This window comes from Moschus berezovskii, chromosome 22 (genome assembly GCF_049115385.1).
Source record: "Moschus berezovskii isolate FMDL1 chromosome 22, NW_MosBer_1.0, whole genome shotgun sequence".
Lineage (NCBI taxonomy): Eukaryota > Metazoa > Chordata > Mammalia > Artiodactyla > Moschidae > Moschus > Moschus berezovskii.
In genome coordinates this window covers 26,460,519-26,473,247 of record NC_142481.1, presented here as the reverse complement: position 1 = coordinate 26,473,247, position 12,729 = coordinate 26,460,519, and the positions used below count along the sequence as shown (strand labels likewise).

Sequence of the window (12,729 nt, the reverse complement as noted above, 5' to 3'; positions counted from 1 at the left end):
AATTTGTTCCTGCTTTTGCAAGGTTCACATTTTGCACTTGGTGGGGCCGGGCGCGGGGGGCAGGTCCCCTGGAATGCACTGCTGCTGCTGCTAAGTCGCTTCAGTCGTGTCCGACTCTGTGCGACCCCATAGACGGCAGCCCACCAGGCTCCCCCGTCCCTGGGATTCTCCAGGCAAGAACACTGGAGTGGGTTGCCATTCCCTTCCCCAGTGCATGAAAGTGCAAACCCATTCTCCTCATAATCTGGAGAAGAGATTTTTTTCCTGAAGAGCTAGTCCAAGGCTTGTTATCATCGTCAGGGGAAGCATGTAAAGACTAGCCAAGACAGATAAAAGTGTAGTGCTTTTTACCCAAAGTACTACTTAGGACAATTGATCGGAATAGGGCAAAAGTTTTAAGTTTTTAAGATTCTCAAAGTAAAAATTACAGTAAAGTCTCCATCCTACAGAAGGAAGACATTGTCAAAAGGAAAAGGAAAAAGAAATAGAACTTTAAAATACTAACATAACCTTCAGAGGGACTTCCCTGGTGATCCAGTGGTTGGATCACTCTATGCATCCATTGCGGTGTTCACGAGTTGGATCCCTGGTCTGGGAACTGGATCCCACATGTTAGCACTGTGCTGGTGGAAAGAAAAAAGTGTAACTGTCAGAAAATTTACAAATGATAACTAAGAAAACTCAATGAATAAAGATGGGAACACACTAGGGGAAGAAGCAAAATTTAAGGGGGTGAGAAAACTCAAGATGTAATCAAGATAACTTTTTAGTGCAATTTATTAAAAATCCATTTGAAGGCAAAAAGTTTGAAAAGATGAAAAAATGTTAAATAAAGATGGGCTTAGTACTTTTACCAAGCCAAGCCATGTTGCACCTAAAGCAAAAGGAAGAGTTAGTTGAACCGGATCGTTTTGTTTAAAAACAACATTCAGTCGAGTATGTTTTAAAGCTCTTAAGGCAATGGCAAGCCACTCCAGTACTATTGCCTAGAAAATCCCATGGATGGAGGAGCCTGGTAGGCTGCAGTCTGTGGGGTCGCTAAGGGTCGGACACGACTGAGCGACTTCACTTTCACTTTTCACTTTCACACATTGGAGAAGGAAATGGCAACCCACTCCAGTGTTCTTGCCTGGAGAATCCCAGGGACGGGGGAGCCTGGTGGGCTTCCGTCTATGGGGTCGCACAGAGTCGGACACGACTGAAGTGACTTAGCAGCAGCAGCAGCTTTATTCAACAGTTCAGGAATCCAGCAGCATTTAAGATCTAGCAGACAGGAGTTCTGAGGAGCTATTCAAATTAAAGAATTTTCTAGGTGAAAGGAAGCAGGAACAAGAAGTTATACGAGGCAAAAAGTGGGTTAATTATTACAAGGTTACTTTCCTTTAAGGGATGGCAGGTATCTCTCAGGCAGATTACCCAAGGTTCCAGATTGACTAAATTTAAGAGTCCATTTCTGTGAGGACCAAAACTAATTAAGTTGAGGTTTAGTGACCTGAAACAGCCTAGGCAACTCCATTTTGGGTCTGTTTTGTTTTAAACAATGTCCTCCTTTTGATCAGACTCTCAGCCTGAGAGATGTGACTTAATTTTTTTTTTTAAGGTCTTAGTGCTACTCCCAGAAAAACGCTGGAATTCTCAGTTTTTGATGAGTCTCTGTGTTGTATTCACAATATCGGACTCACTTTTTTTGGCTGCACTGTGAACCTGGTGAGATCTTAGTTCCCAGACCAGGAATTGAGGCCAGTGAAATCACTGAGGCTTAACCACTGGACTGCCAGGGAATTCCTATCAGGTTCACTTTAAGTTGGTTTTTTTCTTTGATTCTCTTCTGAGATTCTTTGGGAAATCCTTTTTTTGGTGGTTTAGTTCAGTTCAGTCGCTTAGTCGTGTCCGACTCTTTGCGACCCCATGAATCACAGCACGCCAGGCCTCCCTGTCCATCACCAACTCCCGGAGTTCACTCAAACTCATGTCCATAGAGTCGGTGATGCCATCCAGCCATCTCATTCTCTGTCGTCCCCTTCTCCTCCTGCCCCCAATCAGCAGTTGCATATATGCATTTAAAACTTTTGAGAAAATACAGCACATGAAGGAGGCGACTATGATTTTTGTAAGGAGGAGTGTCAGGAGTGCACTTGAGAGCCATAGTCCCCAAGACCCAAGCCAATCAGAATCAAGGAAGTCAAAGAAAGACACTATTGAAGGAGGGTCTCTTTTCAAATTCAGCTGGCTTATCCATTGATCTTATGTAAGTGAGTTTTTACTTCCTCTGACGTGTCAGTCCAAGTATAGCAAGTGGTATGGGCTACGTAGAGCACAGTTACCCCCTTGCTCAGCAAAAGATACTTGGCTTTCTTTCTTAGTATGATAATCTCTGATTGCATCCATGTTGCTGCAAATAGTGTGAGCACGCACACACTATTTAGGACTTCTGCCCATTTTTTGATTGGGTTATTTGGTTTTTTGTTGTAGAAGTATTCTTGATCCGACATCTTGGAGGAAGCAGTCCACCTTGCAGTTGGCTACTTCTCTTCCTAGTCAATTTGACTGTGAGGTCTCCAAAGTTTGCACAGGACCAGATGTCAGGTAGAGCCTTCTTCAGTTGTGAAATATGCACCCAAGGTTCAACACCTTGTAATTTGACAGGGGTATCAGTAATCAAAAGCACTTGGTAGCACCCTTTTCTTGAATCTGACCTTTTCAAAGCATCAGAATAAAACTGTAGTAATCTGTAGCCAAAAGACTTTAGAATGCCCATGATTAAAGATTTGATGAGAGTTTTTTACAGTGGAATTAACAAGGAAATTTGGTCGTTTATGTGATATTCAAGTTTTTTTAAGATCATAACTGGAGTTAGGATTGATAACATTATGCTGCTGCTGCGTCACTTCAGTCGTGTCCGACTCTGTGTGACCCCATAGACAGAAGCCCACTAGGCTCCCCCTTCCCTGGGATTCTCCAGGCAAGAACACTGGAGTGGGTTGCCATTTCCTTCTCCAATGTGTGAAACTGAAAAGTGAAAGTGAAGTCGCTCAGTCGTGTCCGACCCTTAGCGACCCCACAGACTGCAGCCCACCAGGCTCCTCCATCCGTGGGATTTTCTAGGCAAGAGTACTGGAGTGGCTTGCCATTGCCTTCTCCGAACATTATACTAGGATATATCAAATTTCTAGGAATTTCTAAAACACCACCTATATTAGTAACATGCATCATACAAATATAATCTAAGGTTTAACATCACTTTTTTTTATTTTTATAATGCTTCCCAAGTAATATAACAAGTCAAATAAATGTAATTAGCTCAACCTCTTATCTGGTGATCGACAAACACTTTAGATTTTCCAGGGGCCTTTTACAAAGCCTTAAAGTAACTTTGAGCTTAAAAGACTCCACTTAGGGACCTCCTTGGTGGTCCAGTGGTTGAGACTCTTTGTTCCCAATGCAGGGGGCCTGGGCTCGATCCCGGGTCAGGGAGCTAGATCCCATATCCTGCAACTAAGACCTGGCACAATCAAGTAAATAATATTTTTTAGAAAAGACTCCACTTAGAATTTTTTTAATTGAAGTGTACTTCATTTACAATGTTGTGTTAGTTTCTGGCGTATAGAAGAGTGACTCAGTAATTTGTGTATACAGTCTATACTTTTTCAAATTCTTTTCCATTATAGTTTATTATAGGATATTGAATATAGTTCCCTGTGCTATACAGTATGACCTTGTTGGTTATCTATTTTATATATAGTAATTTGTATCTGCTAACCGAGGCCTGGCGTGATGGGGTCGCAAAGAGTCGGACATGACTGAGCAACTGAACTGAACCCCAAACTCCTAGTTTTTCCCCTTTTTCCATTTGCTAACTGTAAGTTTGTTTTCTGTATCTGTGAGTCTATTTCTGTTTTGTAAATAAGTTCATTTGTATTATTTATTTTTTAGAATCTACATAAGTGGTATCATGTGATATTTGTCTTTAGCTGTCTGACTTGTTTCACTTATAAGAATCATTGCTGCAAATGGCATTATTTCATTCTTTATAATGGCTGATTAGTATTCCATTGTGTGTATATAAATATGCTGCTGCTGCTGCTAAGTCACTTCAGTCGTGTCCAACTCTGTGTGACCCCATAGACGGCAGCCCACCAGGCTTCCCCATCCCTGGGATTCTCCAGGCAAGAACACTGGAGTGGGTTGCCATTTCCTTCTCCAATGTGTGAAAGTGAAAAGTGAAAGTGAAGTCGCTCAGTCGCGTCTGACTCTTCGCGACCCCATGGACTGCAGCCTACCAGGCTCCTCCGTCCATGGGATTTTCTAGGCAAGAGTACTGGAGTGGCTTGCCATTGCCTTCTCCGATGTATATATGCACCACATCTTTTTTATTTATTTTGGCTATGCTGTATCTTCACTGATGCACCGGCTTTTCTCTCGTTGCAGGGAGCGAGGGCTACTCTCTAGTTGTGGAGTACAGGCTTCTTACTGCAGTGACTTCCCTTGTTGTGGGGCAGAGGCTCTAGGGTGCCCAGGCTTCAGTAGCTGTGGCTTGTGGGCTCAGTAGTTGCAGTTCCCAGGCTCTAGAGCAGTCTTAGTTGCTCTGTGGCATGTGGGATCTTCCCAGAAGAGGGATTGAACCCACGTCTCCTTCATTGGCAGGCAAATTCTTTACCACGGAGCCACCAGGGAAGACGGGAAGACCCCTGCAACTTCTTTAACTATTCATCTGTTGATGGGCGTTTGGGTTGTTTCCTTGCTTTGACTGTTTAAATAATGCTGCGATGAACATGGGGGTCTTCTTTTGTGCTATGCTCAGTTGTGTCAGACTCTTTGTGATGGCTCCTCTGTCCTTGGGATTTTGCAGGTGGGGATGCTAGAGTGGGTTGCTATTTCCTACTCCAGGGGATCTTCCTGACCCAGGGATCATACCTGTGTCTCTTGTGTCTCCTGTATTGGCAGGTGGATTCTTTACCACTGAGCCACCTGGGAAGCCCTAACATGAACTTGACTTGACTTTTTAATAAACTTAGGTAGAATAAAAGTATTTAATTTTGATAACTGTAAAGGCATGCCTGTTTTCATCAAAGCACAAACTAGCTTTTATATACCAAAGATTATTCTAATCACATGAATATGAATAGAGCTCTTTATAAATAATACCTTCTAGAGATAGAAAAGAATGACTCATTTATAACATATAGACGTACATAAACATGCAGACGGATGCAAATAGGATCTTATGGCTTTTGTTTTTCAATTTTATATCTGGGACAAGTACAATGATGCAAAATCCACTAGTTTAAAATAGAACAATTGGATCCAAATTGTATTTCTGGCAGATGGACTAACATTAAGTTTTCCTTCTCTAATAACTGAAGCTGGTTTTCACTAATATTTGTGGTGAAGATTTTTAAGATTCTTTTCACAGGCCTAATTTCCAAATCTGCCTGCAGTGCAGAAGACCAGGGTTTAATCCCTCGGTCAGGAAGATCCTCTGGAGAAGAGAATGGCAATCCATTCGAGTATTTTTGCCTGGAGAATCCCATAGACAGAGGAGCCTGGCGGGCTACAGTCCATGGGCTTGCAAAAAATCGGACACAACTGAGCAGCGAACACACTACTTTCCCAATCACCTCCCCCACACTCCTTCTGATAAGGATTACCTCTGTTTCTAGAGGAGACCAGGTAGAACATTTATAGCTCACGTAGCACAGAAAAAGAATTAAAGTTTCACCAAGAAAGAATTTTGTTCCCCAAGTCCAGATGTTTTACAGTATCTACAAGTCTTTTAAGATGGATAGGAGAGGTTTGGAATTGGAAGAAAGAAAAGGTGTGGCTTGAATTGCTTCTAGAGGTACATTTCAGTTCTTGTTAAGACTCAATTTGCAATACAAGAACAGTTTGGTTTTTTAAAATATTTATTTATTTTGCTGTGCTGAGTCTTAGTTGTGTCATGCCAACTCTTAGCTGGGGCAAGTGGCATCTAGTTTCCCGACCAGGGATCAAACCCAGGCCCCCTTCATTAGGAGCACGGAGTCTTAGCCACTGGACCACCAGGGAAGTCCTAGTTTTTCACTAATTTTGATTTTAGTTTCCTACTGGATATTTAAAGAAATAACTGGTAAAGTTGACCAGAGAATCTCTTGGAGTCCCATTAACATGAGAGGTGTCCACACATGGGCCTCCTTCAAGGGTGGAAATGGGGGCCGTTAAGTTTGATGTGGAATGATTTTGTTGCAGAGAAAAAGCCAGTTCTGACTCCATGTTGGAAACTGTTTCTTTGACTTGCTTTCCATTTCTTTTGATACTATAATTATACTTACTAGCTATTTCTTTAGGAAATGGCAAGTGTCTATCATACAGCTTATCTAACTAGTGCTTATCGGGCAATTTCTGTTGACTACCGTAAGGTTCTGTTTCTGGGAGAGCAGAAACTTTATTGGTTTGGTGATGTGGGACATAGCAAAAGCTATTGTCATATTTTAAACAATTCAGTGTATTAATTTTTTTTTCATCCTGGATTTTATTCACTAATTTTGATTTTTTTTTTTAATATTGCATGATTGGGACTTCACTGATGGTCCAGTGGTTAAGGCTCTGAGCTTCCACTGTAGGAAGAGCAGGTTTGATCCCATGGTCAGGGAACTAAGATCCTGCATGCCTTGTGGTGTGGCCATAAATGAATAAATAAATAAGTAAATAAAATATTGCATGATTTAGGGAATTCCCTAGCAGTCCATTCTAAAGGAGATCAATCCTGGGTGTTCATTGGAAGGACTGATGCTAAAGCCGAAACTGCAATACTTTGGCCACCTCATGCAACGAGTTGACTCACTGGAAAAGACTCTGATGCTGGGAAAGGTTGGGGGCGGGAGGAGAAGGGGACGACAGAGAATGAGATGGCTGATGGCATCACCGACTCGATGGACATGAGTTTGAGTGAACTCTGGGAGTTGGTGATGGACAGGGAGGCCTGGCGTGCTGTGATTCATGGGGTCGCGGAGAGTCGGACACAACTGAGCGACTGAACTGAACTGAACTGAACTAGCAGTCCAGTGTTAGGACTCCACGCTCTCACTGCTGAGGGCCTTGGTTTGATCCTTGGTCAGGGAATTAAAATCCCACAAGCCACATGGCACAGACAATAATAATAATAGTAATAAATAAAAATAAGTTAAAATACTGTATGACTTATATTGATGCCGTCTAAAGGTGATAAACCAAGAAATAGAGCACATTATCAGAGTGTAACCACCAGAACCATTAAACACAGTGTTTCACAGTATTTCTTCTAGGAATGAAAAGTGACAAGATTATTTGTTTATATTTAAGAATTAAAACTTTTAAGGGGTATGAGTTTAATGAAGAGTTTGCTACTCAGTAAGAGTTTTTGGGGAGACATGAGTCATGACTAGACATGAGTCTAGTCAGTTCAGTTCAGTCGCTCAGTCATGTCTGACTCTTTGTGACCAAACAAAGGTCCATCTAGTCAAGGCTATGGTTTTTCCAGTGGTCATGCATGGATGTGAGAGTTGGACTATGAAGAAAGCTGAGCGCCAAAGAATTGATGCTTTTGAACTGTGGTGCTGGAGAAGACTCTCGAGAGTCCCTTGGACTGCAAGGAGATCCAACCAGTCCATCCTAAAGGAGATCAGTCCTGGGTGTTCATTGGAAGGACTGATGCTAAAGCTGAAACTCCAATACTTTGGCCACCTGATGCGAAGAGCTGACTCATTTGAAAAGACCCTGATGCTGGGAAAGATTGAGGGCAGGAGGAGAAGGGAATGACAGAGGATGAAATGGTTGGATGGCATCACTGACTCAGTGGACCTGGGTTTGGGTAAACTCTGGGAGTAGGTGATGGACAGGGAGGCCTGGCGTGCTGCGGTTCATGGGGTTGCAAAGATTCGGACATGATTGAGCGACTGAACTGAACTGAACTGAGGATTTCAGCTGGGCTTTCTTTAAAGTGGTGTGAAACTGGCTTTAAAAGGATTTTGTTTTTTAAAGCACAGTTCAATGGAATTTTCTGTATCTGGGCTGCGACTGAAGTGACTTAGCAGCAGCAGCAGCAGCAGGGCTGCCCAAATAAGGTAGCAACATGCCACAGGTGGCTATTGAGCACTTGAAATGGAGACAGTTCAGCTGAGAAAGTGTTCATTTTATTTATTTAGCTGTGCTTTGTTTTGTTGGGACATGCCGGGATCTTTGATCTTCACTGCAGCAGGTTCCCTGCTCAGGGATTGAACCCAGGCCCTCTGTGTTGGGAACACAGAATTTTAGCCACTGGACCACCTGGGAAGTATGTCCTTTTCCAAATTCTGGATGCTTTGTGGTATTCCGTGTTTTAAAGTAATGTCTTGTGTGTGACTTTTCATTTTAAGACGGTGGTCCACAACATTTATGGCAGCAGGGATGGGATTTGTGGAAGGCAATTTTTCCATACACTCGGTCCGGGGTGGAGATGATTCAGTGATGTTGGTGATGGGAGAGGCACATGAAGCTTTGCTTTCTCGCCTGCTGCTTCCCACCTGCTCTGCTTCCTGGCTCCTAACAGACCGCAGATGGGAGCAATCTGCGTCTGGGGGTGGGGGACCCCTGTTTTAAGACAGTACTTATTGGCTTGCTATTATGAAAGATGAGGATGAGTACGTGGACAGCATCCACCAACTCCACCTTTTCTCCCTCCTATTTTTCCAGTATGGTGATATCAAAAACTCTGACTGAATCAATACTTAGCGTTTATGCTGTTATAACAGACCAAGCAATGAGTTATGATTACATTTCCTTTCTTCTACAGCTTTGTATCTTTCTAGAGTAATATTTGCCTCTCTTTTTTCATGATTTTTCTCTACTGCAAGCACTCATGGTTCCCAACCATGCCATCTAATGTGTGAAAAAACAAATAGCATACATACCATGAATGCTATTTTTTCACTTGGTGAAATTCATCAGATTTCTCATCAGTTCTAGTCTTTGGAGAAAGGCATGCTGGATGTCCTGTCTTCCACTTTGGGCCGACCACTCTCTGAGGTTTGCTGCACAGCTGTCTTCTGGGATTCTTTTTACCTCTCTCTTGTGTTAGATCCCAACTGTTTCTCTTTTGTTTACTCTCCCCCACCCCACTCAGGATTTCTTTCTCCAGTAGTTTCCCCAGAAAGGATAAATGAAAGGTAAATTTTTTGATATATTGCATATCTGACCATTAGATATCAGACCATTTGGTTGTGTGTAGAATTCTATGGTTGTCATGGAAAATCTGATATAATTTGCTTCCTGATCATTTGGATGTAGATCATTTACATTTTTCTCTGTGAGCACCTGAGATCTTTTTATTCCTAGTGTTCTGAAATTTTACCAAAATGAACATTAACTTCCTCATATGCCCTTATTCTGTATATTACTATAAATATAATATGTACATTTATATATTACTATGAAAACCATATCGTATTAATTTGTGCTTTTCTAAATGATCAAAATATACCATGCTAGGCTTATCAGTGGACAATTCTTCTAATTTCATTATCCTTCATGGAAGAAAAGTTAACAGATTTAATTCCTCCATCCCTGTAGAGTAGGAAATAATGATCATGCAATCATGGAAGACTTACTATGCATCAAGGACTGTTCTGCTGCTGCTGCTGCTGCTAAGTCACTTCAGTCGTATCCGACTGTGTGACCCCATAGACGTTAGCCCAACAGGCTCCGCCGTCCCTGGGATTTTCCAGGCAAGAACACAGGAGTGGGTTGCCATTTCCTTCTCCAATGCATGAAAGTGAAAAGTGAAAGTGAAGTCGCTCAGTCGTGTCCGACTCTTAGCGACCCCATGGACTGCAGCCCACCAGGCTCCTCCGTCCATGGGACTTTTCCAGGCAAGAGTACTGGAGTGGGTTGCCATTGCCTTCTCTGAAGGACTGTTCTAGATATATATGTATTCAGTTCAGTTCAGTCGCTCAGTCATGTCTGACTCTTTGCGACCCCATGAATCACAGCACGCCAGGCCTCCCTGTCCATCACCAACTCCCGGAGTTCACTCAAACTCATGTCCATAGAGTCATCCCCATTCTCTGTCGTCCCCTTCTCCTCCCGCCCCCAATCCTTCCCAGCATCAGAGTCTTTTCCAGTGAATCAACTCGTCTCATGAGGTGGCCAAAGTCACCAGTCCTTCCAATGAACACCCAGGATTAGCTCATGTTAATTCCCAATAAAACCCTTTGAGAGAAGTGTTATTATAACTCATTTTTTAACAGCTTTATTAAGATATATGAGCCATAAAATGTGCCAATTTAAAGTGGCTAATACAATGGCTATTAGTATATTTTTAGAGTTTTGCTGTGAGGACATTAATCTCATTTTAGAACATTTTATCACCTTCAAAAGAAGCCTTGTACACAGCAGCAATCACTCTCCCATTTCCCTGGCTGTCCCTGACCTTTGGTCCTAGGCAATCAGTAATCTACTTTCTGATTGCCATTCCAGGCATCTTATAAATGATATCATACATTATATGGTCTTTTGAGACTGGCTTCTTTCACTTTGCATAATGTTTTCAAGGTTCATCTGTTACTGAGTCCAAGTTCGTACTGCTTGCTGCACAACAGGTCAATAAATTGAGAGACAAGTTGTTGGGGCAAGGGAAAGTGATTTTATTCAGAAAGCCAGCAGACCCAGAAGATGGTGGAATACTGTCCCAAAGAACAATCTTACCCTAGGGGATGTGGCTCGTCATTGCAAACATTTTGGTGCTGGAATCCTTTGTTCTCACAGCTGTGCACAGAGGTCTGGTCACAGTGTTCCTATAAACATGCAGTAAGACAATTTTTATTTTCTGTTCTGCAGGGATTTTTTTTTCTTTATATATGAATGGAAAAGTGTTAAAGGTCAGAGCCTTGAGAATGGGCTGTCCTATAAGTGTCAGGCTATAGGTAATATTCATTTATAAAGGTGCAGAGCCAGTATGACTAAGCACAGGCAACAGAGCACCAAGATTAAAGAAATAGACTCAGTATGGAGTCAGGTTTGTTTTCTCTGTTACATGTCCCCATGTCAGTACTTCCTTCCTTTTTATGACTGTATAATACTCCATTGTATATAGTACTCCATTGTAGAGATAAACCATGTTTTGACATTCATTAACATTGTTTATTCATTCAGCTGAAGGACATTTGTGTTGTTTCCACGTCTGACTATTATGAGTAATGCTACTATAAACATTTGTACACAAGTCTTTGTGTGGACATATGTTTTTTATTTCCCTTGGGTAAGGATATATGAATAGGTGTAGAATTGCTAATAACTCTATGTTTAACATTTGAGAAACTCCCAAACTGTGAGGTCAGGAAAAACCCCCTGTTTTACAGATGAGGAAACAGGCACCCAGTGATTCCCGGCTTGTCCATGGCTCTAGAGCCTGTCAGTGGTGTAGTCCAGAATTTGAACTCAGGCACTTGTTCAGAGCCAGAGCCAGCTCCTATCTCCTTGTTATCAGAGTTATAATCAAAATTCTCGAGTCTAGCTCCAGGTCAGTTGCTAATTCTTGTCCCTCTGAGCCCTGTTTGCCTTATCTGTAAAACTACAGGTTGGGACTGCATTATCTTAAAAGTCTCTCTAGCTTTAATTTGCTGTCAGTTTAAAATTGTACAATTCCCATGATCTTCTCCAAGCAGGCCTCTGTCCCAGGCGTAGGTATGTACTGGGCATTGTGTATCAACTGAAAACCGTGTCCTCAGGGCCTTCCCTGCATCCCCAGGGAGCACGCCAGCACCATGGAGCTGTGAGAAGCTTTGTTGATCATCTTTGTTATCTAGAAGTAAGAAGCAGGGGCAGAACCCTCAGGAGTCCCCCATCCTCCTCTCAATGAAAGAACACAAACAGCCTCATTAGTCACCTGCCAAGGCCCTGCATCCAGAAGTCCCCAAAGTCCCCTTGGTTTTTTCCAGCTGCAGGTGATGGACTTAGCACAGTAGCTCAGAGCCATGTTTGGGCCTGTCTGGGGACCCAGGCATCTCTTGTCCTCAATGGTTCCCATGGCTACCAGCCAAGTATCTGTGGAGGGAATAGGTCCTTGGTGTTAGGAGAGAGACGGTTCTTTTACTTTAAGCCCAATCCCATTTTGCCCTCCTGTCTCCCAGTCACAATCACTGCTGCACAGAACACACACTGTTTTGTTGGGCTCCCTGTGTTCCTGTGTGTCTTGCTGGAATTTTGTCCTGTTACATATTGTGTAAAGTAGGTCATCCTCTGTTGAACTTAGACCTTCCTTGGTTAAAGTGAAATTTCTCTTCAGATGGCATGCATGTGTTGTGAAGAGATTTTATCTGATGTAGCAAATTGAGTTTTGGTCCCAGATCAGAGAACATAAAGTATAGAAGGGACCCATTTCCTTTTTTAAAAAATTGTTTATTTTGCTGTGCTGGGTCTTAGTTGCGGCAAATGAAATCTTTAATCTTCCTTGCAGCATGTGAGATCTTTAGTTGTGGCATGCAAGCTTAGTTGAGGCATCTGGGAGCTAGTTCCCTGACCAGGGTTTGAACCTGGGCCCCCTGCACTAAGAGTGCAGTCTTAGCCACTGGACTGCCAGGGATGTCCTGGGGACCGATTTTCAATGCTTGATCCTTTTCACATCTTCAGTTTTTGCACAAAGGATGGGGAACTCATTTGTTATTTCCATGAGCAAACTAAAAGTTTGGAAAAAGTATTTCTTGCCTCTTGAATTATGTTCTCCAAAGTGGTCTGAGTCAC

General features: G+C 42.5%; 1 long non-coding RNA gene across 1 annotated transcript; it reads right to left on the bottom strand.

Annotated features, from left to right (window-relative positions):
• Positions 1 to 557: 557 nt before the first annotated feature.
• Positions 558 to 12,308, bottom strand: LOC148774378 (uncharacterized). Its single transcript, XR_016035911.1, has 3 exons — positions 11,876 to 12,308; positions 10,696 to 10,784; positions 558 to 623 (listed from the first exon to the last, which is right to left on the bottom strand). It is a non-coding gene; the product is annotated as an uncharacterized LOC148774378 (long non-coding RNA).
• Positions 12,309 to 12,729: the final 421 nt, after the last annotated feature.